The sequence below is a fragment of the Schistocerca piceifrons genome, chromosome 8 (genome assembly GCF_021461385.2).
Source record: "Schistocerca piceifrons isolate TAMUIC-IGC-003096 chromosome 8, iqSchPice1.1, whole genome shotgun sequence".
In the NCBI taxonomy this organism is placed as follows: domain Eukaryota; kingdom Metazoa; phylum Arthropoda; class Insecta; order Orthoptera; family Acrididae; genus Schistocerca; species Schistocerca piceifrons.
In genome coordinates, this window is record NC_060145.1 from 416,819,777 (window position 1) to 416,846,390 (window position 26,614).

Below are 26,614 nucleotides of genomic sequence, written 5' to 3' on the forward strand. Positions count from 1 at the left end.
CGACACAGACAATGTATCAAATATTGCAGTTGAAGACATGAGCCCATGGCTTGTAGAAGATAAATTGATGCTAACTCACAGCAAGACTCAGTTTCTACGGTTTTTAACACACAATGCATCTAAAACTGACATTTTGATGACGCAGAATGGGCTTATAATTAGTGAGTCGAAAAATTCAAATTTCCATTTATTCAGATAGACAGTAAACTGTCACTGAAAGCCCATGCTCAAAATCTTGTTCGAAAACTGAATGCTTCTCTGTTTACCAATAGAACAATACCTGTACTACCTGATAGTCGAACAAGAAAATTAGCCTACTTTTCTTATGATCATTCTTGTTTATGACATACGGAATTATATTCTGCGGTAACTCTTCCATTCACATAGGGTATTTTTGTCTCAAAAGCGGGCAGCTCGAGCAAAATGTGGTGTAAGTTTGCGAAACTCTCGTCGACCTCTGTTCAGGAGTCTGCGAATTCTGATATTCGCCCCTCAATATTTCTTTTCTTCATTGTCGTTAGCTGTTAGCAATGCTACTTTCACTCAGTTAATACTAGGCTGAAATTTGCCTGCATTTAGATCGCATTTCCTTGACATGTGCAGAAAGACACCCAGTACTCTGCTTCAACCACAAGAATTAAAGAACCTTAGCAGAAACCCTCGCACTTTCAAGCCTAAACTGAAGCAAATTTCCTGAATAAAATCAAGCTAATTTCTGTGTTACATTGTTGATTATGCTCATACACACTCGTAGTTGGTCGTCTCTGTAGCATTCTTTGCATTTTGTTTTATTTACTATTTTAATGTTAATTTCATGTGCTGACTCATTTTACGACCATGGAGACACTCTCCTCAGTTTGGTTCAGCAACTAGACGTATAAAAAACAAACAACAACAACAAAAACCATGACTTGGACGGTCGCAGAAATATTGTACGTAAAATGGAAACAGCAACTCGGCTGGCACCAGGAAGTACACCATAAATCAATCGTGGCGGGAGTACCTGAGAGATCGCAAAACTAACAACGGATGAAGGTGACAAGATACAAAACAAATAATAGCTGAAGAAAAAGAAACAATGATGAATAAAAGAAAAACAACATGGATATTAAAATGAGGAAAAAACCGCTTAAAACCTGCCTATACAGAACTGAAGGAAAGTGGACAGTTGTAAAAATGAAAAGAAATCTGTTGAAGCATTTGAGGTATAACGCTGATGCCCATTGCTAAACACAAAATTAGCAGGAAGAACCATCAAACAGGAAGTCTCTGAAAGAAAGGGCGAAGATAGATTGATTGATTGATTTGGGAAGGGGACCATAAAGCGAAGTCATCGGTCGCATCGGATTAGGGAAGTACGTCGCCGTGCCCTTTCAGAGCCGGGATGCATTTGCCTGAAGCCATTTAGGGAAATCACGGGAAACCTAAATCAGGATGGTCGGACGTGAATTTGAAGCGTCGTCCTCCCGAATAAGAGTCCACTGTTAACCACTGCGCCATTTCGCTCGGTGAGGACGAAGTTGTCATTAAAGATAACTGAACGAGACGCCTGAGTGGGTCACATAGTACGGAACAATCAGTTCCAGAATCCGGAATGCTATTTTAAAAAAAATTGCCCTTCACTAATCTAGAGACAATAACCATGTTTATGTGTAGCTAGTTAGTGATGGATCCATACCGAGAACTGCCAACCAATTGAGATCTTCGTCTTGAAGAAGAAGGGCCGTTTTACGTATGCCATCTTGTAAGCAGCGTGTGGCAGGGTGTCAGATTTCACAGATCACCTTCTCCGTTGTTTTGAGCGTATTTCATCTCGTTCTCGAAACACATTTGCATTTGAGTGCACCACGGGTAAAGCAGAACAACTGTAAGCTGTTGCAGGAAAGGACAAGAGAAAAACTGGTAGAGTGGGGTTTCGCTCATACTCTGCTCCCTGGACGAGTTTTTGCGACGAGGCGCACCTGGTCCGTCGAAGGACAACCTCGGCACCGCGTTCCTTGCTACACAGACAGGCGTAATTCCCTGTCCCGGCGAACTCGACACGTCGTTTATGAAGCAAGCATGTTCCTGTTTGTATTTTACACTGAGGTTTACAGTTGGTATCGTGGCAGTCATCGGCAGAGACCTGTTTCATAGCAGGCACAAATTAAAAAAAAAAAAAAAAAAAAAGAACTGGTTTCGTTCTCCAAACTAAAATATTAAAAAAAGTATAAGTTAGGATTTGAGAAGCGTTTCTTGGCTGAGAATGACATTAAAAACATCCACTAAATGCATATTAAAAGGAATAAATAAGTAATTAGTTCCATTTGGTATTTCATGCATATTGTTCAAAACATAGTGTAAACCACGAAGCCATGCTCCGCAATATCCTTTCTTTCAGGATTGCTAGTTCTGCAAGGTTCGCAGGAGAGCTTCTGTAAAGTTTGGAAGGTAGGAGACGAGATAGTGGCAGAAGTAACGCTGTGAGACCGGGCGTGAGTCGTGCTTCGGTAGCTCAGTTGGTAGAGCACTTGCCCGTGAAAGGCAAAGGTCCCGAGTTCGAGTCTCGGTCGGGCACACAGTTTTAATCTGCCAGGAAGTTTCATATCAGCGCACACTCCGCTGCAGAGTGAAAATCTCATTCTATATGTAAACTAGATATACATGTAAAATTTAACTTCATGTACTTGTCAATGTTTGCTATTGTTGCCATGTTGTTGTTGTTGTTGTTGCACAACAACAACATGCCATACGATAAATAAATAAATAACCGAAGCTAAGCGCCGTCCAGGTTTCCGCGTGCTATTGGTAATCGGGGTGCACTCAGCCCTTGTGAGGCCAAATGAGGAGCTACCTGTTGAGAAGTAGCGGCACCGGTCACGAAAACTGACAACGGCCGGCGGCACCTAAGAGGCCGAGGATGACACGGCGGCCGGTGGGTGCCAGTGGACCAGGCCTGTTCGGACGGTGAATGTTTGTATTACTTTGCAGCATGCCTTCGTACTTAAACATCGACTATCTCAGCTTACATGTTGACTGTGTTGATGGCTATTCATAACTACAGCGTGAGGTGTCTGATTGGCCCAAACACGACTATTGCGACTGTCTAGTGTTCTGTCTATGGTGATACGGGCTTCAGCCATGAAAAGTCCATGCGCAGGAAAGAGAGGATCGACTATAAGGAGTTGCAAGAACCATTGACTGAACACGACACGAGGTCCGCAACCAAGAGGAGTCAAAGTATGCAGTTTCTATGGACGGTAGGGTTGTAGCTGCATTACCTGTAATGTTCGCCACACAGTACTGTGAAAAACATTCAGTTCACATGCAACCGATCGAGTACAAACTGCAGGCGCCTCATTTCTATGTCGAGAGACTGTGTAGTTTGTCGTCGTCCTCGGTCGTTGCACTGTGGTACCAGTTTCCCTCTTGGAACAGTTTTGGAAACATGGTGTGAGCCGGATGTTTTAAACGATGATATCTGCTCTTGTACAACCTTCTCAGTTCTCTGCTGCTTCCACTTGTTTGCCCATACACGAAAACCATGTCTGCACGTTCCGTCACTGTACAACTCCATTTGCTTAGAGCTGATCGACTTCAGTACTTCAACTTCTAAACACAGACCACAGGTTCCTACAGTACAGACAATGTAAGTCAGGACTGCCCAAGTCAGTAGACAGCACGCCATCCGCATTAGATTATCTGAAATATTATGTTGTTACCTGAAATGCTCCTCCATGATACTGACAAGAGGGAGATTGAATTAATAATTAAATCACTAAAGACCAAGAACTCTAATGGATATGACGGGGTATCTAGCAGAATAATGAAGTATTGTTCTATGTATGTTAGCCCAATACTTAGCCATATCTGTAACTTTTCCTTTAGGAGTGGTCGGTTTCCTGACCGATTAAAGTACTCGGTAGTGAAGCCACTTTATAAAAAGGGAGACAGGGATAATGTTGACAATTATAGACCTATTTCTATGCCATCGGTGTTTGCTAAAGTTATCGAGAAGGTTGTATATACAAGGTTACTGGAGCATTTAAATTCACATAATTTGCTGTCAAATGTACTGTTTGGTTTTAGATATGAATTACCAACTGAAAATTCTATATTCTCTTTTCTCTGTGAGGTTTTGGACGGATTAAATAAAAGGTTGCGAATGCTAGGTGTTTTCTTTGATTTAACGAAGGCTTTTGACTGTGTTGACCACAAAATATTACTGCAGAAGTTGGACCATTATGGGGTAGGGGAGTAGCTTACAATTGGTTCGGTTTCTAGTATTACAGGTGATTCAAAAATATTTCTGTTTGCTGATGACACCAGCTTGGTAGTGAAGGATCTTGTGTGTAATATTGAAACAGTATCAAATTATGTAGTATATGAAAAAGTTCGTGGCTTGTGGAAAATAATTTGATGCTATACCACAGTAAGACTTAGTTTTTACAATTTCTAGCTCACAATTCAACAAGAACCGATATTTTGATCAGACAGAATGGGCATATTATAAGCGCGATGGAACAGTTCAAGTTAATAGGCGTTCGGATAGATAGCAAGCTGTTGTGGAAAGCCCATGTTCAGGATCTTGTTCAGAAACTAAATGCTGCTTTATTTACCATTAGAACAGTATCTGAAATAAGTGACAGTTCAACACGAAAAGTAGTCTACTTCGCATATTTTCATACGCTTATGTCGGATGGTATTATTTTTTGGGGTAATTCTTCTGATTCAAAAAGGGGATTTTTGGCTCAAAAACGGGCTGTTCGAGCTATATGTGGTGTAAGTTCGAGAACCTCTTGTCGACCGCTACTCAATAGTCTGGGAATTCTGACATTGCCCTCACAGTATATATTTTCTTTAATGTCGTTTGTTGTTAGTAATATTAGCTTATTCCCAAGAGTTAGCAGCTTTCACTCAGTTAATACTAGGCAGAAATCAAATCTGCATGTGGAATGCACTTCCTTGACACTTGAGCAGAAAGGATTCCAGTATTCTGCTGCATCCATTTTCAATAAGTTACCACAAGAACTCAAAAATGTTAGCAGTAGCCCAAACACTTTTAAGTCTAAACTGAAGTGTTTCCTCATGGCTCACTCCTTCTATTCTGTCGAGGAGCTCCTGGAAGAGCTGAAAAATTAAGCAAATTCCAGTGTTACATTGTTGATTTTCTTTATTTAAACTTACGACTTGTCGCCTGAATATGATTCTTATATTTCATTTTATCTATTTCTACTATCGTGTTATAATTTCATGTATTGACTCGTTCCATGACCATGGAGACTTCTCCTTAATTTGGTCCCACGGAACAATAAATAAATAAATAAATAAAAATAAATGAGAATCTCTACATCTAACTGTTCGTCGGGATTGCCTAAACCACAATCAAGTACTGGTACACTTATTCCACTGTCAGATGTAGCAGGAGGATTTTCGCTTATAACATTCTACTCAGTCGTTTGCGCACCAGGGTCCATTACCTCAAACTGACACATTTACCATTCTTCATCATTCTTGAAAGTTTGTAACATCATCACAGAGTGACCCTGTATAAACGGAGCAGACGCGAATGAAGAGTCATTTCAGCAAATATTTAGGCAGCAAACGGGCTATTCCACTGATATAAGCACCTTTGACACAAGACAAATTGTTGTGGGCCTGACACCTCAGAAAGAGCATCTCTGAAATCGGGAAGTTGCTCTGATGTTCGCGTGCTACTGTCGTGGTAATCCTTAAAAGTGGTTGGAGGACGGTGAAACTACGAGTGAGCGACAACGTGTTCGACGTTCAAGCCTCCTCACAGTAATTGGAGGTCGGAGGTTTCAAATGTTCAAATGCGTGTGAATGCCTAAGGGACCAAACTGCTGAGGTCATCGGTCCCTATATTTACTCACTAGTTAAACTAACGTATACTAAGAACAACACAGAAACCCATACGCGAGGGAGAACTCGAACCTCCGGCGGGAGGGGCCGCGCAATCCGTGACACGGCACCTCGAACCGCGCGGCCACTCCGTGCGGCCGGTCGGAGGTTTGGCTGCTCTGTAAGGCAGGACAGGCAGCGCTCTGTATAGAGTACAGTGCTGGTGCACGCACGAGTGTTTCAGAGCACATCGATGAGCGTACGCTGTCCAACAAAGGGAGTCACAGTAGACGACCCTTACATTTTCGCATTTTGACCCAACTACATCGTCAATTACGGCTGCCGCGAGATAGGGAACATCGAGACTGGACCATTGATCGGTGTACCGAACCATCCGGTCAGAAGATTCAAGTGTCTTGTTACCTCGGGTCGATGGTGTGTCTGAACACACCGTCATCCAGGTGAACGATTGCTCGAAACATTCACCGTGCCACGGAAGCAGATAGGTAGGGGCTGTGTTATGCTATCAGGGATGTTCATTTGGACTTCTCTGGGACTTACGGTAGTAATCGAAGGCACCATTACAGCTTTGGGCTACATGAACATTATTGCGAACTACTTGCATCCCTTCAACGCTCTGAAGATGATTGTAAAAAGCAACCGAAACTAGTTCAAAAATTGTTCAAATGTGTGTGAAATCTTATGGGACTTAACTGCTAAGGTCACCAGTCCCTAAGCTTACATACTACTTAACCTAAATTATCCTAAGGACAAACACACACACCCATGCCCGACGGAGGACTCGAACCGCCGCCGGGACCAGCCGCACAGTCCAGGACTGCAGCGCCCTAAACCGCTCGGCTAATCCAGCGCAGCCAACCGAAACTAGTCATCATGTTTTAATTGTATGATGAAAATTTCTGTTTAGGTATTAAAAGCTTGTTACATTAAATTTTTTTAACTTAATAAATTACATTAAGACCGCTGTCTCCTTTCAGGCGACGTCAGGCTTCACTAATTATATAGCGTGTTCGAGTATTGGACAGATACGAAACTCAATTGTTTGTCACACGCAAGGAAAACACCAAATTTATGAGACTGTACATGGGATGTGTTAGGTGCTGTACAAACGGGATGATGACTTGCACTTCTCTCCAATTCAGAAAACAAATAGCAAAAGAGACCAATTTTTCTCTGCGTGTAATTGTTTTTGGTGATCAGAACGTCATAAAGTTATTTCATTTATACATGTATTATTTTGAGGGATCTCTATGTTTAGACATAACATATTCATTGTAGAAAAGCGTGAAAGTTAGATATGTTTATACAACGCCGAGTCGCCTGTACACCCCCTTTAGTGAAACAGCGTTGCTTTTGCTTTTTGCAACCGTGCAACGCATTTATTTTTAGATAAATTTGCTTTTTATTAACCTTTAATGAAACAGCTTTGCTTTAGCTTTTTGCATCTTTGCAACACATTTGCTTTCTTATGCAGTTTTTCGTTAGCAATTCTTGAAATTTGCAAACAACAATAGTATCCGTAAATATAAAAGGTGTAGTCACGTTAAAGTGACCATCACCTATGTTCGACGTCAACGTGCAATGACCACTCGCAGACGACTTGTGGGAGAACTAGCAGTGGAGGATGTATTGAAACGTGTCGGGAAAAATTGGTTCAAATGGCTCTGAGCATTACAGGACTTAACATCTGAGGTCATCAGTCCCCTAGAACTTGGAACTACTTAAACTTAACTAACCTAAGGACATCTCACACATCCATGCCCGAGGCAGGATTCGAACCTGCGACCGTAGCAGTCGCGCGGCGCCGGACTGAGCGCTTAGAACCGCTAGACCACCGCGGCCGGCTATCCGAAATCGGCTCCGAGGCAACTGTGGAGCGCAAGGGGCCACAGACGGCAGGAGTGAGCGAAGACTGCGCAGATGTGTACGGCTGTTTAACAACCGACTGTCCGGATGAGCCAAGAGGCTACCAGTTCAAAAAACGTTTGTACACAACGAGCCTCTGCAGCACGCACTTGGTTCATTCACCTATGCTGGCAGCTGTACATCGACGAAGAAGGCAGTAATTTGCACGCCAGTGCCGCAACTGGACTCCACTGAGTGACGACAGGTCGTCTTTTCAGGTGGATCACTTTTTATGCTCCATCGGACAGACGGTCATTGACATGCACGGTGTGAAACGTCTGAAAGCAAACGGTCGAGGCCGATGATCTGAGGAATGTTTTCGTGGCATTCCCTGGGTTATCTCGTAATTCTGAAAGGAACAATGGATCAACAGAAGCATGCATCAATCCTTGGGGACCCTACCCACCCTTACATGCAATGTGTTTTTCCTCGGCATGATGGCATCTACCAGCAGCACAACCCAACGTGACACACAGCTCGCAGTGCACGTGCGTAGTTCTAAGAGGACCAGGATGACATTACCACACTCACCTGGCCACCAGAGCCCCCGGATTTAATCAAAATCGAGAATCTGTGGGTCCACCTTGATCGGGGTGTTGGTGCCACGGATCCTCAGCCGAGAAACTTACCACAGCTGGCCAGGACAATGGAATCGGCGTGGCTCCACAACCACTCCGCGCTGCAAAAGGTGCTTATTCAGGCCTTTGACAGGTGGTCACATTAATGTGACTGGGCAGTGAAACAGTGTCAGTATAAACTCATCATCTTCTTCACTTTCAGGGATTAGGCCAAGCGTCTGTTCTGTCTTCAGAGTCTGAGCCCATGTCATTTTGTGCCTACAAGGCTTTCTTCTTTCTCTCGGACTGTATCCCAACATTTGTTTCTTCTGGTATTCTGCTTACATGCTCTTTTCACCTATTTCCGTATCTCTCTGTTGTGTTCATTATCCTTTCCTTTCAACATTCAGTTCTTTTCTAATTTGTTCATTCCTGATCCGGTTTTCAATAGATGCTATTTCAGCTGCTCACGACTTAAAAATACTCTAGCACAGAAAGTGTCAGATTATGTCCCATAACAGTAACAGACCACCTCTAGATAATTCATGTAGCTCCTGCAAATAAAACAAGTTTAAGCAAAAACTGTAAGCATTGCTTGTGTGTCAGATAATCTGTCAAAAAACAGGATAAATAAATAAAATTTTAAATCGTTCACGTATTTAGCATATTCAGTGAAAATGGGAAAAAATTGTATGATTTTTGTAAATCGGTTGGCAGGTAGTAAATCAATGTGACGTATCACGAATATGGTGTAAAGACACCGAAAGTAACTAGTGCAGTTACACGAAGGTTGAGAAATTTTAAAATTGTTAGGCACGCCTTCGTTAATGTAGTCCAGTGCATAAGACAGATCTTCAGTTCCTAAAGCTATTTGTTTTGCTTTTTCTGGTCGCAGGAGTTATTCCCGTCTACTACTGAACAAAAAGAGGCTGTGATTACCTAGTGAGCCCTTCTCACGCGTCACCTGCTGCATCAGTGTGTGAGACCACTGGCGTCCCTCAAGGAGCCCCAAAGACGAGTGTTTCGAGTGACCTTCTTTCGTCTTTTGTATGACTTTGCTTGCGTGCATGCTGTGGTATGAATGTTCTCAGCATTGTAATACCATCAACGGAACTGCATAATAGAAGCTAACGCAGTACGGACTCGTTGTTTACACGGCGACGACAATTCCCGAACCAAGAAAACAAAATAAAACGCGACAGGAACCGAAAACTAACCATATTTGAGGCTTGGAAAAAAAAAAGATTTACCTGAGAAATTTACGTGATGATACAGAGGAGACACGAGCGTTATACAGGGTGTTTAATATGAAGTATATCGCCTAGTAATTCACAAAATAATAAGTGAAATGAACATTTATAGATTCAGGAAATTCATTACACAAGGCTTCAATAGAACAATTTATGTGCTACCTGTTTCGGTCTAAGATATCGTCTGGAACGAAAAATTAGCCAATACAAATCACATGTAACTCATCTAGAAACATAAAATCACATTATCTGTCGAGCTCATGAATAATAGCAAGCTAGACAATGATGTTGCTGTATCAGCAATTATTGTCATACACAAGCCAAATAGCTGAGCGTATGTAGTCAGAAGTTATGAAGCTATGCCCATACCACAGATGTTCAGTTATTCGCCGGCCGCGGTGGCCGAGCGGTTCTAGGCACTTCAGCCCGGAACCGCGCGACTGCTACGGTCGCAGGTTCGAATCCAGCCTCGGGCATGGACGTGTGTGATGTCCTTAGGTTAGTTAGGTTTAATTAGTTCTAAGTTCTAGGCGACTGATGACCTCAGAAGTTAAGTCGCATAGTGATCAGAGCCATTTGTCTGATTACTCTATGAATGTGTTAATGCATTAAATAATTGTCATAAACAAATTACGTAGGCTTCAGTGGCCAGAGTCAGTCGAAATAAAAGTTTTCCGGGTATGGTACCGCGCCATAATGTATAAAACTACTTGTGCTGCAACCGTGGCGGAAACATTGGTTTTTCTTCAGCACCTATAGCTTTATACATTATGACGCGGAACCATACCCAGACAACTTTTATGTCAGTTTTGATAACGGATGTAAAACCTTTGTATGCTTGAAGAAATTGTAGTTTTTCGCTCATCTCAATGTTTATGATGTCTTACCTCGTGATCTATGCGTCATACAGTGTTATACTCTGTGAGTACACTCAGTGGTGTACGTGGTAAGGAGGGATGAGCTAAGAGTGGTGTGGCAGCTGTTGTAGGTTAGCTGAAAAGGAAGGGAAATAGTTAGCGAATAAGTTAACATAACTAACAGAAGATTACTCGTATTTCTCGAAGCAAACGAAGACATTAGAAATAATGCATCAAGAAACAGAGTCCAGCTATCACAATGTCAACTAGGATGAGGCTCACTGTACTCCGCATGAACGATGGTGTTATAGCTAAGAGGCTCGAAGTGTAAGCGACCTGAGTGGCTCTGCCTGCCGTCCTCTATTGTGGTGGAAGAGGGCGCTCGCGGTACGGGGCGGCTGGACGTGTGGCTCAGCAGGACTGCTCTAGTGGGTCCGCCAGATCCGGCCTGACCAATACTAGTGTCAGACAGAGACATGTTATTCCATTGCCAACTGCGATGCTCATGGGCTGGTATCGATAAATCACACCACAACTGCTATAGACGGATACTATCTGCAAAATGTGTCGAGAGTGGGGTTAGTAAAAAAGAAGTAATACATTTAAAATGTCATGGACCAGTCTGATGTAATACTGCACGAACAGCGAAAATGTGATAAACATAAAATTGTTTCCTTTCATTGTTTTGTGGAACGAGTAGGGAGAAAACGTATGGCAGAAGAAAAAAAAAGTGTGATCAATAGATGGCGCTGTATGTGTCACAATACGTAAACGAAAACACCTGTCATGCACACGCCCCACTGACTGTCCGCATGCAGGATCGCGCTCTGCTTGTAAAGCTGTATTACAAAATGATCACTGTGCACACGTCGCTCTGCAGAAGTTCCGGACACTGAAAGGTTTGAAGAAAAGGCGATGGTCCGATGACTACCGTGGGTCTCGAGAAAATGATTCGGAAATTCGAAAAGATGGGTTCTTTTGCTGTGCAACCTGGTAGAAGGAGGAAACGAATTGATTCGTTAGTGGAAGAAGTGGCCACAGAAATGAAGGGGGAGACGAGTGGTGGTGTGCAAACCTGTAGTGCACGGAGAATCGCCCGAACATTGGACATACCCGTGAGCACGGTCCATAAAATCCTACGAAACATCCTTCTTTGCTATCCATTCAAAATTACCCATGTGCATGATTTGCTTCCTGTTGACCTGCCAGCAAGAGAGACCTTTGCTTTAGAATTTCTTGCTCGCGTGGAAGTGGACAATGAGTGGCCGTGGAAGATTTTGTGGACAGACGAAACTCACTTCCATCTGACAGGGTATGTCAATAAACAGAATTGTCGAATACGGGCAACGGAAAGTCCACACTCATCCTGAAAAGGTCACTGTGTGGCACAGGTTTACGGCACCATTTATCATACGGCCATAATTTTCGAAGAGTCAAGTGCTTCCAGTCGTGTTACCTGTACCGTTGCTGGTAAGCGCAACCACGTCATTCCAGCTCTCCAACTGCGTGGATGTGTGGAAGGGATCATTTTTATGTAAGATGGGCATCTCCGCACATTGCAAATCCAGTTAAGCAGCTGCTGAAGCGCCATTTAGGAAATGCTAGAATTATCAGCCGCCATTTACCTACAGCCTGGCCGTCCCGATCACCCGATCTTAATCCGTGTGACTCTGGCTGTGTTCCGATTGCAAACTTAGCTGCATTGAAGGCACGCATTGCGCAACACGTTCTGAACGTGACCCCGGAAACACTTCGATCAGTTGTGGAACACGCTGTTTCTCGATTTCAATTTGTTGCAGAAAACGGTAGAGAGCATGTTGAACATGTTTTGCGACAGCCACACGGAAATTAATAGCCAGATTTGATTTTTACTGATGCTTTTTATGTAGTTTTTTGGCCTCAGGACAATTAAAAACCGATGTGATTGATGCTTTTTACTCGGTTTTGGCCTCAGGATAAAAACTGATTTTTCCCATACTATATGATATGACCTTGGCGTGGTGGATGGGCTTACGTAACTAACAGTATCACACCTGTACACCCATGCACACCGAGTAGTACTGTTTGTTTAACGCCAAACGTACACCTTAGGGATTGTTGTACGATTCATTTGTCATTTGTAGTCGACCACTATTAAGTTATGATGCATACCAGCGCCATCTATTGCTATATTTTGTAACTATTTATTTTTGTTCTGGTGTACGTTTTCCCCCTTCTCCGATAATATTCCGTTGCAATTTGACGTCATTCTGACCTGTGATGTTATTTCTACAGCGGTTTGAAAGTTTAGCTTTAATTATAATCACCCTGTACGTGCATAGCCGTTACCTTTAATACCTGATTTATTGTGTTTAACCTTTAACATAAGATTACATCTCTTAATAATCAGATTTTTGATGGCACTTTAAATTTTTAAAGCAATCAATAATTATATCAAATACTAGATACCAAATTTTTGTTGTTACATAGGCTGTTACATAGGCAACCTCCAGATGATTATTTATCAAATATAGTTTAAATTACATGAAAACGTTTAATAAGTAAATTTAAAATCAGTAAGTTCTCCTACGTACAAAGAAGCATCTTTATTTCGAATGTACGACTGTTACGTGGTTCGCAACAGTAATTTTGATATTCACAAACGAAGGAAAACGAAGAGGTATCTGATGAAACTAACGTGTTGACCAAGGTATCAGCAACGTCTTATGAAATTTTAGGTTTTCCTGGTGTATAATGATTTTGTAAGGTTATCGTATATTCAGGCGGATGATGTCGTCCAAACTGTGCGATATTTCGGTCAACTGCGATCGGTCAGTAAGTGACCTTGCCGGAATATCGTCTTCCTGACTACTTTTTCGCCTCAGCATCAATACACATTCTGTATGAACTAAAGAGTGAAGTGGCACGGAGAATACCCTGAAACATCTGACTCAAAGAAAATTGACTCGCCAGCCGCTGGGGCCGAGCGGTTCTAGGCGCTTCAGTCCGGAACAGCGCTGCTCCTACGGTCGCAAGTTCGACTCCTGCCTCGGGCATGGATGTGTGTAGGTTAGTTAAGTTTAAATAGTTCTAAGTCTAGGGGACTGATGACCTCAGATGTTAAGTCTCATAGTCCTTGGAGCCATTTGAACCATTTTTTGAAAAGTTGATTCTTATTGGTTTTCCTTACTCAAAGCACGGTGTTATCGAGATAGTTTCTTATAAAGAATCGACTCCTCGTCTGATATTTGTCACAATTAACGGAACTGCGTTGCGTTCGCAGAGCTCGATGCGTAGATTTCTCAGGGAAATACAGAACTTCTGTCTGTGACCTTAGAATCCAGCGAGCAGCAATAATCACGAGGTCTACAAGGTGATGCGCCCTGGGAAATACTGCCTACAGCAGAAAGCAATTAGACACAAGGCCGAAATGCTCTTAGTTGAGACCGTCTCGCAACTTTCCTTGATTCATCAAAACTTTTCGTACATATCTTGTTTCATATGCAGTAAAGTACCCCATGAATCATGGGGTTGCCGAGGTCGGGTGGCTTGCGTGCCTCAGCGGCAAAAATAGACATACCCTCTGTGCAACCACAACAGATGGATACCTGTGGAGAGGCCAGACACACATGTGGTTTCTGAAGATTGCAGGAGCAGCAGTCTGGATGAGTAACTGAACTTGTCTTGTATCTTTATCATCGGGGCCTTGCTACGTTCGTACTGCAAACGGTAGAAAATAACTTATTTTCCCCGAGGGCATGCAGCTCTATTGTGTGGTTAAATGATGGTGGCATCCTCTTGGATAAAATATTCCGGAGGTAAAATAGTCCCCATGCATATCTCAGGACGCGCATTAGTCGCAGGGATGTTGTCATAAGGAAAAACTAAACTAGCAGTTTACGAGTCGGAGCCCGGAATGTCTGAGCCCTCAATCGTGTAAATAGGTAGAGAATTTAAAAAGGGAAAGGGATAGTTTGAAGTTAGATGAAGTGCAAATTAGTGAAGTGAAGTGGTATGAAGAAAAAGACATCTCGTCAGGTGAGTACAGATTTATAAACATAAAATCAAATAGGGGTAAGGAGGGAGAATGCTAAAAATGAATACGAAAATAGGAATGTGTGTAAGCTACTACTAACAGCATAGTGAGCGCATTATCGTAGCCAACGTAGATATGAAGAAAACAGTCACCATTAAGAGTACAAGTTTATATGCCAACTAGCTCCGCATATGGTGAAGAGACTGAAAGAATGCGGGATGAGTTAAAATAAATTATTGAAATAGATAAAGGAAAGAAAACTTTAAATGTGACTGGAATTCGACAGTAGGAAGGTGGAGAGAAAGAAAATTATTTGGAGAATATGGACTGGGGGAAAGGAATGAAAGAGGAAGCCGCCTGGTAGAATGTTGCACATAGTATCATTTAATCATCGTTAATACTTGGTTTAAGAACCATGTAAGACGATTCTACATCTGGAAGACTCCTGGAGGCACTGGAAGATTTTAGATTATTTATGTAATGCTAAGAGAGGCGTTTTGAATTATAAAACACTTCAAGGGGCAGATGTGGACTCTGACCATAGGTTCCTGGTAATGAGCTGCAGATGGAAATTATAGAAACGTAAGAAATTAAGGATGAGAGACGAGTATAAATTGAAAGAGACGACGGTTGTTGAGAGCTTAAGAGGAAGCATTAGGCAACGCTTTACTGAAACGAGGAAAGAAATAAAATAGACGACGAAGAGATAGCTGTGAGAGAAGAGATGCAGAAAACAGTATAGGATGATATAACTAAAAATACAAGACTTATTAGGAATCCTTGGATAACACAGAAGATATGGAATTTAATTAATGAAATGAGAAAATACAAAAATGCAGCAAACGAAGCAAAAAAATGAGACTGACGGAAAGGGAAAACTGTTTAAATAGAAATTTCTAGATGACGAATACAAGACTGTAGACGCTACGACAAAGATTGATACCGTCTATAGGAAAGTTAAAGAGGTCTTAAGAGAAAAGAGAATCATTTGTACAAGTGTCAAGACCACAGATAGAAAACCAGTACTATCAAAGAAGGAAGAGCTGAAAGGAAGAAGGAATATATGGAGTGTGTATACAAGGGAAATGAACTTGAAGGCAATATTATAGAAAAGGAAGAAGAAATAGATTAAAATTAGATGACATATAACATACTGCGAGAAGAATGTTACACATCACTAAAAGATCTACGTCGAAACAACGCCACTTGAGTAGACGACATTCCATCAGAATTACTGATATTTTTGGTAGAGCTGGCCATTAACAGAACTATTCTACCCGCTGTGAAAGATATATGAGATAGGCGAAATATCCTGGGACTATAATATGAATGTGGAAATTCCAATTCAAAAAAAGGGGCGCTGAGAGATGGGAATATTACCAAGCTATCACTTTAACAAGTTATGGTTACAAAACCGTGACACGAATTATTTAAAGAAGAATGGAACAACTGATGGAAGCCGACCCCAGGAAAGAGCAGTTTGGGTTCCGGAAAAATATTGAGCCAAAACTGACCTTACGACTTATTTTAGAAGAAAGAAAGAATGGCAAGTCTACATTTATAGTAGTTGCAGAGACGGAGAAAGCGGCTGTCAACTTTGATTGGACTACATTCTTTGAAATTCTGAGGATATCCAGGAGTAAAATACGGGAAGCACAACGTTGCTTATATCTTTTACAGAAATGAGACTGCATTTATAGTAGAGAAAGGGAAGCTGTAGTTGAGGATAGAGCGAGACAGGGTTGAAGCCTATTCCCAGTGCTATTCAGTCTTCTCATTGAGTAAGTAGCAAGGAAACCTAACAGAAATCTGGGAAATATGTCAAAGGTCTGAGAGAAGAAGTAAAAAATTTTTGAGATCTTAATTCTGTCAGAGACACCAACAAGCTTGTAAGAGCAGCTGAAGGGAGTGGATAGTGTGTTGAAAGGATGGTACAAGATGAAAATCAACAAAAGCAAAACAAGGGTAATGACATGCAGTCGAATTAAATCAGGAGATTCTGAGTGAATTAGATTAAGAAATGAGACACTGAAAGTAATAGATGAGTTTTGCTATTTGGTCAGCAAAACAACTTATGATGGTTGAAGTAGAGGGGATCTAAAATGCAAAATGAGTATAGCAAGAAAATCGTTCCTGAAAAAGCGCAATTTGTCAACATTAGGTGTAAGTGTTAGGAAGTCTTTTCTACAAGTATGTGTCTAGATCGTAGCCTTGTATGGAAGTGAAACGTTGACGATAAGTAGTTTAGAAAAGAAGATAATGCAAACTTTTGAAATGTAGTGCTACAGACGGATGCTGAAATCACGATTGGTAGATCTAATACGTAATGATCTGATATAAACTGCACTGGGGGAAAATAATGGTACAATAGAAAACATTGGATGTTTCTAAAGCATTAAGAATAGTCAGTTTGGTTATGAAGGAAAGATTCAGGCGTAAAAACTGGAGAGTGAGACCAAGGGATGAATTCAGTAATCAGGTTCACGTTCAAATGGAAGTAGACTGAAGGTTGCATTACTTATTGGAAGATGAAGAGACTGATACTGGACTGACTAGCGTGGAGAGCTGCCTAAAACCAGTCTTTATTCTGAAGACTACAACAATATGCAGTAATGCAGATAATTTATTACAAGCGAACAAACTTACTTTTATTACCTTTGGTTTTCTTACTTCAGTCTGTCTTTTTTAAGCAACTAAGTGCGAAAAAGAAAATCCGAATTATGGTAACCACATTCCATATGGTTGAAAAGTAACGTAACATCTCAAAAATTACTAATTAGAAAAGAATTCTCGATGTACTTCTGTATGCTGGCCTATTGAAATTAGTCAGTAGTTAGGAAAACTGGTGCACCGTCCCATATGCTGGAAAATTTTCAGAAAACCGCGTAAAAAGTTAAGTCTGGCAATTACATACCTGCCTTTTACAATACCAACAACATATCAAAATTTGTATTAAATAATGAAGACGAATGGCAACATATGACAAAAAATGGTGTTTATAAAATAACATGAAAGCGCTACGGTAAAGTACATGTTGGTCAATCAGGCAAGTTGTGCCGATTACGTTACTTGAACAGGGCTAAGGAAGTTAGATTCAGCGTTTGACGAACATATTTTAACATAAAACCAACCGTATGATGTAGATTGCGAAATATTTCATTTCCCTAGTCAAAATACTAGAAATCAATAAACATATGACACAGAATGCAAATTAGTATTAAATGACCAAATTCAGTTTCCCTTTTTTGTTCTGTTTTAATATGATTTTTATATAAATATTGGAGTACAACTGCAATGGCCTCAAAGGCCAAAAGCCGGTGAGCCGTGGCTGGCTCATGTTATGCGTTGGGTTAAACCTCGGTCGCTATTCTGTGATTAGTCTCCCGCGGTTATCGCAATTATGCGGTTATCCCCTCTCTCCGCGAGTGGCAGCAGCGATGTGTATCCATATTCGCACCTTGTACTATCTTTGGCCTGGCGCTTCTGGTTTACAGCTGTGCTGTGTGCGACCAGTTGGTCGGTTGGCGTGGAGAAGCGAGGAAATCTCCGCAGCGCGTTGTTTGGCGGGGTTGCTGGGGGCGTCTAGGCCGGTCGGAGTGTGGGGTGCTGCTCCCCTTGCTACGAAGTCCGTGGCTCACATATTCTGGACACAAAAGTTGAGTTTTGACTTAATCTACAAGCAAGTCACGACTGTTCACATTGCGTCGTTTGTATTTCGTTGTTGGCTGTTGGGACATTCCCGCGAGCAAGAGCGTGCGTTTTCAAGTTGGAAAATTTTAGACAGCCTCCGGTGGAGTTTAAGTGTACTTGGTTATTCTGAATTGAAGTGCACCAGCGGAATCTTATGCCTTGTGGCCGTTAACGTTCTGGTTACCTACCCTGGCCGTTGACATAAATTCAGCAAACGATTTGGCCACTTAGATCGTCCGACATGAATCCCATCGGACACTTACGTGACATAATCGATAGGTAAGTCCATGCACAAAAATCTGTACCGACAGCAGTTTCACGATTATGGACGGCTATAGAGGGAGCATGGTTGAATAGTCCTGTAATGAAGTTTCGAAGACTTTTCGAGTCCTTGCCACGTCGATTTGGTGGACTATGCCGGGAAAAAGGAGATACCCATGAGTTTTGACACCACAGTGTATAGTAGCCCTGTACTTTACCATAAAATTTGAAATGTATTTGTATACGATGTAAGATGAAATATCGGTCTGGGAGAGGAGTGCGTAACGTGCCATAAGACTGGAAAAAAGAACACATTCCGCAAGCCGTTGTACAGTGCACGGTGCAGCTCCGTGAATGGAAGAGGAAGCAAGAGAGGCTAGTGAAGCTGGTGGCAGACACCCTCGGCTGTACTCTGGCCGCAGCGTGGGCGTGTCGAGGTGCCCGCCGCCTGGTGGTCGGGTCGCGACCTACATCACGCCACAGCACAGCACGGCACACGGCGCCGGGGCCTGCGTCCCGTTACGGGCCGTCTACCGGCCCCACACGAGCAGCGCTACTCGCTGGTTCCGCTTTGGGTCCGTAATTTACCTGACCACATTCCGAACACTCGGTACGCCTCAGTGTTTGAACATCGTGGCCGCCTCTGACGCGACTGCTCGAAATACAGTTTCGTTTTCTTGTTCACAGGCCGCGGCCAGGCGAGGCCCTGTGGACAACGTCCAGCAGGGACTCTCCAGCCCTGTCTTCTATTATTAAAAACTGACGGTAATGTAGCCGGGTGACGTCGTCGACAATGGACGATATTTCGACAGATGCACAGCCTGCCGTTTCCAAGCCAAAACTGCAGTTACTGGCTACAGGCTGGTATTTTCACCATCCGGCTCAGCGATAAAGGGTACTTCGTACTATAATTTCTTAGGCTTCCGCAGCCAAAGACAGTCGACACAAAAGTTTTCTGGGTATGGTACCACGTCATAATGTCTAAAAATACTGCTTCTGCAGAAAAAAAACCGACGTTTCGGGCACGGTGGCAGCGGCCTTCATCTGGGTCCATTGGTTAGGTAGGTAGTAAACTGTCACTAAAGTCCATGTTCAGGATCTTTTTCAAAGATTTACTGCTGCTATTTTTACTAGTAGAACACTATCTGAGGTAAGTGATAGTTCGACAGGAAAAGTAGTAAGCTTATTTCGCTTACGACGTGTGGTACTACACTTTGGGGTAAGTCTACCCATTCTCAAATGTTATTTTTGGCTCAGAAACGGGTGGTTCGGGAAATAACTGGTGTAAGTTCACGAACTTCTTGTCGACCCCTTTTCATTAATCCGGGAATTCCGACACTGGTCTCCCAATATGTATATTCTTTAATGTCGTTTCTTGTTAACAATATCAGCTTATTCCCAAGGATTAGCAGCTTTAAATTAGCTAATACTAGGCAGAAATTCAGTCTGCATTTCGATCGCAGCTCCTTGACTGCTGTATAGAAAGGCGTGTAGTATTCTGATGCATCCATTTTCAATAACCTACCACCAGAATTCAAAAATCTTAGCAATAATCCACGCACATACAAGTCTAAACTGAAGAGTTTCCTCATGAGTCATTCCTCATATTCTGTCGAAGTGTTTCTTGAAAAATTTAGGTAATTCTCTATTAAATTGTTGATTGCGTTTATAAAACTTATAGAATAAACAATTTATTTTATCTTTTATTACTTTTTTTCTTGTAATTTCATGTAATGACACGTTCCATGACCTTGGAGGTAAGCTCCCCAATCCTACGGAACTATATGTGTAAATTAAAAATGAAATAAAATCCAAGATCTACGCTACATGCCAGTTTTACGTTTGGTGGATGCCGTCTTGATGGTGTCGTAGTTTTAATGGCAAGCAGTGTATCGCAAAACATACGTATCAATGGAACTGATAAGGTTACAATTTGTTGCCTCTTTATGTTTGTATACCACTGGAGAAATAATGCGAAGAGTATTGGAAGTGGACGTAAGGAGGCCACGAATCAGTCACATGTGTCTCTCACACACTATCCATGGCATGGAATAATGATGCCGAGGAGTCACGCAGAGAGGCATTTATCCGCATGCCGGCCGTGACTTGCGATTTTGGAGGCCAGTGACTCGGTCCCCGCGCGAGTCCTGAAGACGTAGGGTTCTGTAGTAACGGTTGTGTTCCGTGTCTTCTGTGCCGTCTGTTGATGCACACGAAAACTGCACCTGTTTAGCCGGAAAGTCATTATCTTACGTGAATATGACAGCGTCGATATTCGATTAGACGCCGAGAAGAAGAAAGAACAAAAAAAATTAATACGAAGCGGTGAAGTTGGAGCTTGCCTTGCGATCTCTATCGACAACACAGACTAAATCTAGGAGCAAAGTCTAGTGGGTGGGTTTATTAGCAGAGTAGAAAGTGAAAGCAACGGCGTGGCAGTTGCAACGTGAATTACGTCGTCGATGTCCGCAGGATTACCTCATCTTTGCCAAAACAGCAAATTGCACGGGACGTTCTTACTGCACGGACCACTAGATTCATATCATTTCCTTGGTTCCCTCGTGCTGTTTGAACATAAAAGCTCTTTTCTCTCGTCAGTTCTTTCAATGTGTCACCATGGAGCAGAAGTATTCAGACATTTGTCTTGTATATTTAAAATGGATGTATTCTACCAGCAACCTACAACATAATGGTGAGATCGTAGCTAGCAGCGAGTATTCGTATTGTCCTTTCTGTGGTGCCTTTTGTGGATTTCCATACATAATGCTGGCTGTATCTGTCTTTAGCCATTATTAAGTTCAAGTGACTTACAAATTCTCTCACTCGCAAACATTCTAAACCAGTTGTAAAGTTATTTTACTCAACTTTGAATCCTAACGTTCGGAAGTGACGCTAAATATTCTGACTGTATGTTTATTTGCACTCACAATGGCTAATTTGTATATCATATCTGTTCATGGGTTATAAAAATATTTCAAACAGTTGTTCTTTGCTATTTTTCGTCTCACACCTTTACTTTGTTCACATGTTACACCACGTGTATCTTGTCTCCGTGTTTCATTATTTGATCTTATTTTATACAAAACATGATCCAGTCACTTAAACTGCATTTTGCTCAGTGGCTAAGCTACGCACTACGGAATTCCTACATTTATTTTCCACAGGAAATTTCAGCAGTCCAGTTAATGCGGCGCTGATGCAGTGCTTCCAGTTGTACGACGGCGTCATCGTATTCCTTTCACCACACAAGCTCTCTACTTTCGGGTTATTTGGTAGTCTAGGTAGCAGACGGCAAAAACGTCCGTCCTTTCACCAATCGAGCCTGTAATGCACGATTTTATACACGAGGTTGAGTGACATGAGGTTTGTCGTTAACGTTCTACTTCAGTGTTCAATTGTGTTACAAACGCGTAACTCCCACCCTCTCCTCCGATTCCCTCCCCCTTCGTTACACCTTGCGTGAGCTCTGCCATCTCCAGACTAAAAATTGTTCAAATGGCTCTGAGCACTATGGGACTTAACAGCTATGGTCATCAGTCCCCTAGAACTTAGAACTACTTAAACCTAACTAACCTAAGGTCATCACACAACACCCAGCCATCACGACCAGACTAAATTTCCTAAGTCAGATCGCGTTATTAATGGGTCATAATCACTGCCTGGTGGAATATTTCGGTTAGAAAAACGTGTGCCTAATCTTATATGATCATTCAGGTGTCGCTTTTGAAAGGAGTGGCACCTTACAGGACGTATTTGTAAATTGGTTATGGTTCATTAAAAAAATTTCCTGATGCCTCTAAATTAGTGGCACAGTGTTAAAAACACTATACAATAGTTAGAAATGTGTCCGCAGAGAAGTTTACCAGTGTTCACAATCAATGATTAGTTGTCGAAGATGGAGCAACACTCGTTGCAGAAATTTGCGGAAAGGAACTTGATCGAAATGTATGGCGCAATGTGCGGAAAGATGAATGAATATACAGAGAAAAGGTTCGCAACAGGCGTCGTCATAAAGGTAAGACATTCATTGCTGTGGATAAAAGCTTACGATAAGCTAGAACAGAGAGCCAATAATTGTAGGATTTGTGGAGATGGTGGGGTAGAAGATTAATTAACAAGTCGTAGTGAACTTACCCGTGGTGCTGCACTTACAAGAATAAAGTATAGAAAGCGTTGGTGCAGCAGATATTACTCTGTTACAGTTACAAAATTGTGCAAGCTGTGGGTACAAATGGTTAGGACGCAGAGTTCCGTTGTGCCAATGTAACATATGCAATGAAGCTGGCAGTCGTCACTTCAAACATTTACAATAAGCTTAAGTTGTTACTGTTAGTTGTAACTTGTTGCTTCAATACACAATTTCTGATCATTAGCTGCATATCCCAGCTCAGGAATCTCTAGTATCTCTGTAACTTTGACCGTAAAAAATTGTAGAACACTGAAAGTTAATCTATTAATACTCACGAAAAAGCTTTTGGGGTTATAATTTTTCTTCGAGCGAAGCCTTCAACTTACCTGAAAAGAAGAGAAATATATTATTAAAATCATCAAATATGAGCAAAAATTTTTCTAAAAAGAAATTAAACACATAAGAATTTTAAAATCATATATATATCCTTGCGTGCCGCAATAACTCCGAAACCCATACCTGTAGCCTCATGGGATTATGTGGTATGGTAGGCCATGAAAAGGCTTCAGGTTCGAACTGCAGGGGTTGGGTTCGAAAATATGGGTGTCAAAAGAGAGCAGCGCAGTAATCGACTTCTTATGGGAAGTCTGCAAAGCAGCTGAGAATCGAATGACGAGGTGGGCGAGCCTCGCCAGAACTTTACTTACAGAACGCTGAAGAATGTACTGGAACGTTACAGAATCTTCCACAACGTTCGAAAATGTTGCATAATGTTCCAGGTTGTTCGAGAATTCATTACAGCCCAGAATGGTGTGTATATAAAAGCGATGGTGAGAGGCAATATACTTTCGGAAATCGATTAGAGCGGATCAGGGAAAAGTAAAAATGATGGAAATGAAATAAATTTAAATGAAAGTTGCTTCACGATGGGAAAACTGTTTTAAATGGATTGTTAGTGTGTTAAGCAATATACTGCTGAATAAAAAAAGGAACTACCTTTAGAAACCCCCTAATCGTCTCCCAAGTGCGATATAGAAGTTTGAAGTTTAGCTCAAATGTGTCTCTGTAACGCTGCAAAACCGTCGCACCATGTGACATAACCTTATGGCTTGGCGACGATTCAAACAGTAAGATGTCGACATATGCGGAGAAAAAGACCAGTGCTCAGAAATTCCTGTGAGCTGTAGATGAGTTAATGATGTCACATTGGCACAAAATTTCACCACAATTCTGCCCAGCGTCGGCGTGGACATGTAGCACGAAGCGTAAGTCGTCACAGCCCATCTTTTGATGCACTTGCGATGGAGGTCAGAACGGCGACGCCCAGCGTTGAAATCGTGGATTTTTCTACATGTGGCTGAGGAAAACATTTCAGACATACTGCCTATTAGAATCGACACGGAAAGGCCTCATGGGGTGCCATAAAGGGCGTCACTGAAGCCATCCCTTCACTTGGTCCGTTGATTGAAACATATTTTGGGACTAAAACGACAGTTCCCAGTGCGATGTGCAACATAACGACGTTCTTTACAACGTTCGACACCGCTGCCAGCCCCTGGGCATTTCATCCCTACTTTAAGAACATCGTGGGGCTTCAACCCCACTGAATATAACCTGACTCCTTTGGAGTGTAGTACCCTGAGGTACTGTGGACGCTACCTTTGCTTGTGCCGGCACCTCGCCCTTAAGAACAACACAATGAGTTCTATCAATGTTATAAAAGGAATTTGGATGTGCACCAGTACATTTAAGACGAATAATGAAGTGAGATCTTCGCATTTTAAAAAACACCTTACAATGTATGTTTTACTATGTCATGTTTATGTAAGGTCATAATCCGCTATCGCGTACTTTGTTTCTATGATTTCTATGTTCAGTACAGCGGTCCGTAGCTCGTGGTCGTGCGGTAGCGTTCTCGCTTCCCGCGCCCGGGTTCCCGGGTTCGATTCCCGGCGGGGTCAGGGACTTTCTCTGCCTCGTGATGACTGGGTGTTGTGTGATGTCCTTAGGTTAGTTAGGTTTAAGTAGTTCTAAGTTCTAGGGGACATGACCATAGATGTTAAGTCCCATAGTGCTCAGAGCCATTTGAACCATTTTTTTACTATGCATTCTATTTTGAAGCCACTGTTTCGTTAAAAATGTTGCCCATTCTGCGAATGGTTTTGTCAGTGTTGGTGAGTGTGTACTATTTGGTTTTTTATGTAGATTCTTACTCGTTTGTGTCTTGTTTGCAGTCATCTACTGTGTGTCGGGTTCTTCTGTGTTGTTCAAATGGCTCTGAGCACTATGGGACTCAACTTCTGAGGTCATCAGTCCCCTAGAACTTAGAACTACTTAAACCTAACTAACCTGAGGACATCACACACATCCATGCCCGAGGCAGGATTCGAACCTGCGACCGTAGCGGTCACGCGGTTCCAGACTGTATTCTGTGTTGTTGCACGAGGTCTTGTATGCATGTGACATGTTAATTTTTTGTCCTTTTGCACATTTTCTGGTTCAGCTTGTTTATCATGTCGATATTGTAACCATTCTCCAATGCGGTCTGTTTTATTGTGTTTAACTTCTGAACAGTTTTCTTTGTTAATAGGTGTTCTGTTTCATCAAGGGGAGAATGAATCTGAAGCCTACTTGTTCGTGTGTCAGTGGGTGGTCTGACTGCTTGTGAATACCGATAATTGTGGTTGTGGGCTTCCATAACAGGCAGATCTGAACTCGTATAATTTAGTCTACAATCATGGTTGCCAGTGGGGCTTCAGAACCAATATAATAAAGCGCTAGTGATGGTGACAGTCTCATATATATATATTCTGGTAATCAGCTCCTGGCAATTAATGTGATGAAGATCACGGAAGACAGAGTTTTAACACAAACGTGATGCGGCTTTAATACAGTGAAAGATTTATTCACTCTTGAATCTGGTACTTGGTTGTTAGGAAATCGACTACAATGACAAGCAGCGAGAGACTATTCGCTACAAAATACAGTTTGCACACATTCTATATGTGTAAACATGTGGGGATTTTTGTGTCATCAGTCCTCTGAATAGTTTGATATGGCCAGCCATGAATTCTTCTCCTGTGCAAACCTCTTCAACTCAGAGTATCACATAACAGTCAAAGTTCTCAATTACTTGTTGGGTATATTCCAATATCAGTCTTCTCTTGCAGTTTTACCATCTACAGCTCCCTGTATTGTCATGGAAATTATTCCTTGCTGTCTTAACCCAAGTCCTACTATACTGTCCCTCCTTCTTGTCAATGCATTCCACATGTTCTTGCAAACATCCACTCAGTTGATAACCTCTTCGTTCCTTATGGTTTTAAAATATTTTTTCTGTCCACCTGATAGCGTGTTCTCCTTTGATTTCAAGTTACAAGCGGCAGTCACCTGTTTCAGTCTTACATGCTCGTGTTAAAACTAGGGGCTTCAACTTACAACAGCTGCAATTCTACTGTGACTAAAAACAGTACATGTGTTTACGTGCTGTGCCCTGAAGAAGATCCGGAACACAGCCATACATACATACATACAAGACCACAGAGCTGCCCAGTACTCTGGAGGAAAGCTAGCCTCCAACAGAGGGCATACAAGGCAATATTTGTTTCATGCTTCCACCTTACGTCACATAAGGAGTTCCCAAGTGAATATCCATCCGTCCAACACGGATATAAACCGACACACGGCTCCACTCAAGGCAGTATCAACATTATCGACATAGTCTTAATTAGTATATCAAGACAGCATCAGGATCGTGTCTAATGGCACCGCCAAGAAGAGCCAAACTGCACGTTCTACATGTGATCGTGGTTATCGTTCACTGAATTCGAGACAGGACAAGTAAACACTGAACTGTCGTTTCGCACCACCTTCACACTAAAGTCTCTATTAATAAATTATAAATTGTTCCTAAGCTGTGTTGCCACTATTGTGACCAGACAATATTACTTTGGTCCAGCCATAACTGTGCTTTTTGTGATTGCTCTGGGAGAAAGCTCATCAAACAAGAAGAAATATTAGTTCACTATATTACATAAATGAATAAAAGATTTACTTAACTTTGACATACTTCTTTATCATGGGATTGT

At 42.0% G+C, this 26,614-nt stretch overlaps 1 protein-coding gene and 1 non-coding gene across 2 annotated transcripts in view; one reads left to right on the plus strand and one right to left on the minus strand.

The window, feature by feature from the left end:
* Window positions 1-26,614, minus strand: part of LOC124711192 (scavenger receptor class B member 1) — a 685,541-nt gene that overhangs the window by 323,501 nt on the left and 335,426 nt on the right. The window lies entirely within an intron of this gene.
* Window positions 2,483-2,557, plus strand: Trnas-uga. Its single transcript has one exon. It is a non-coding gene; the product is annotated as a tRNA-Ser (tRNA).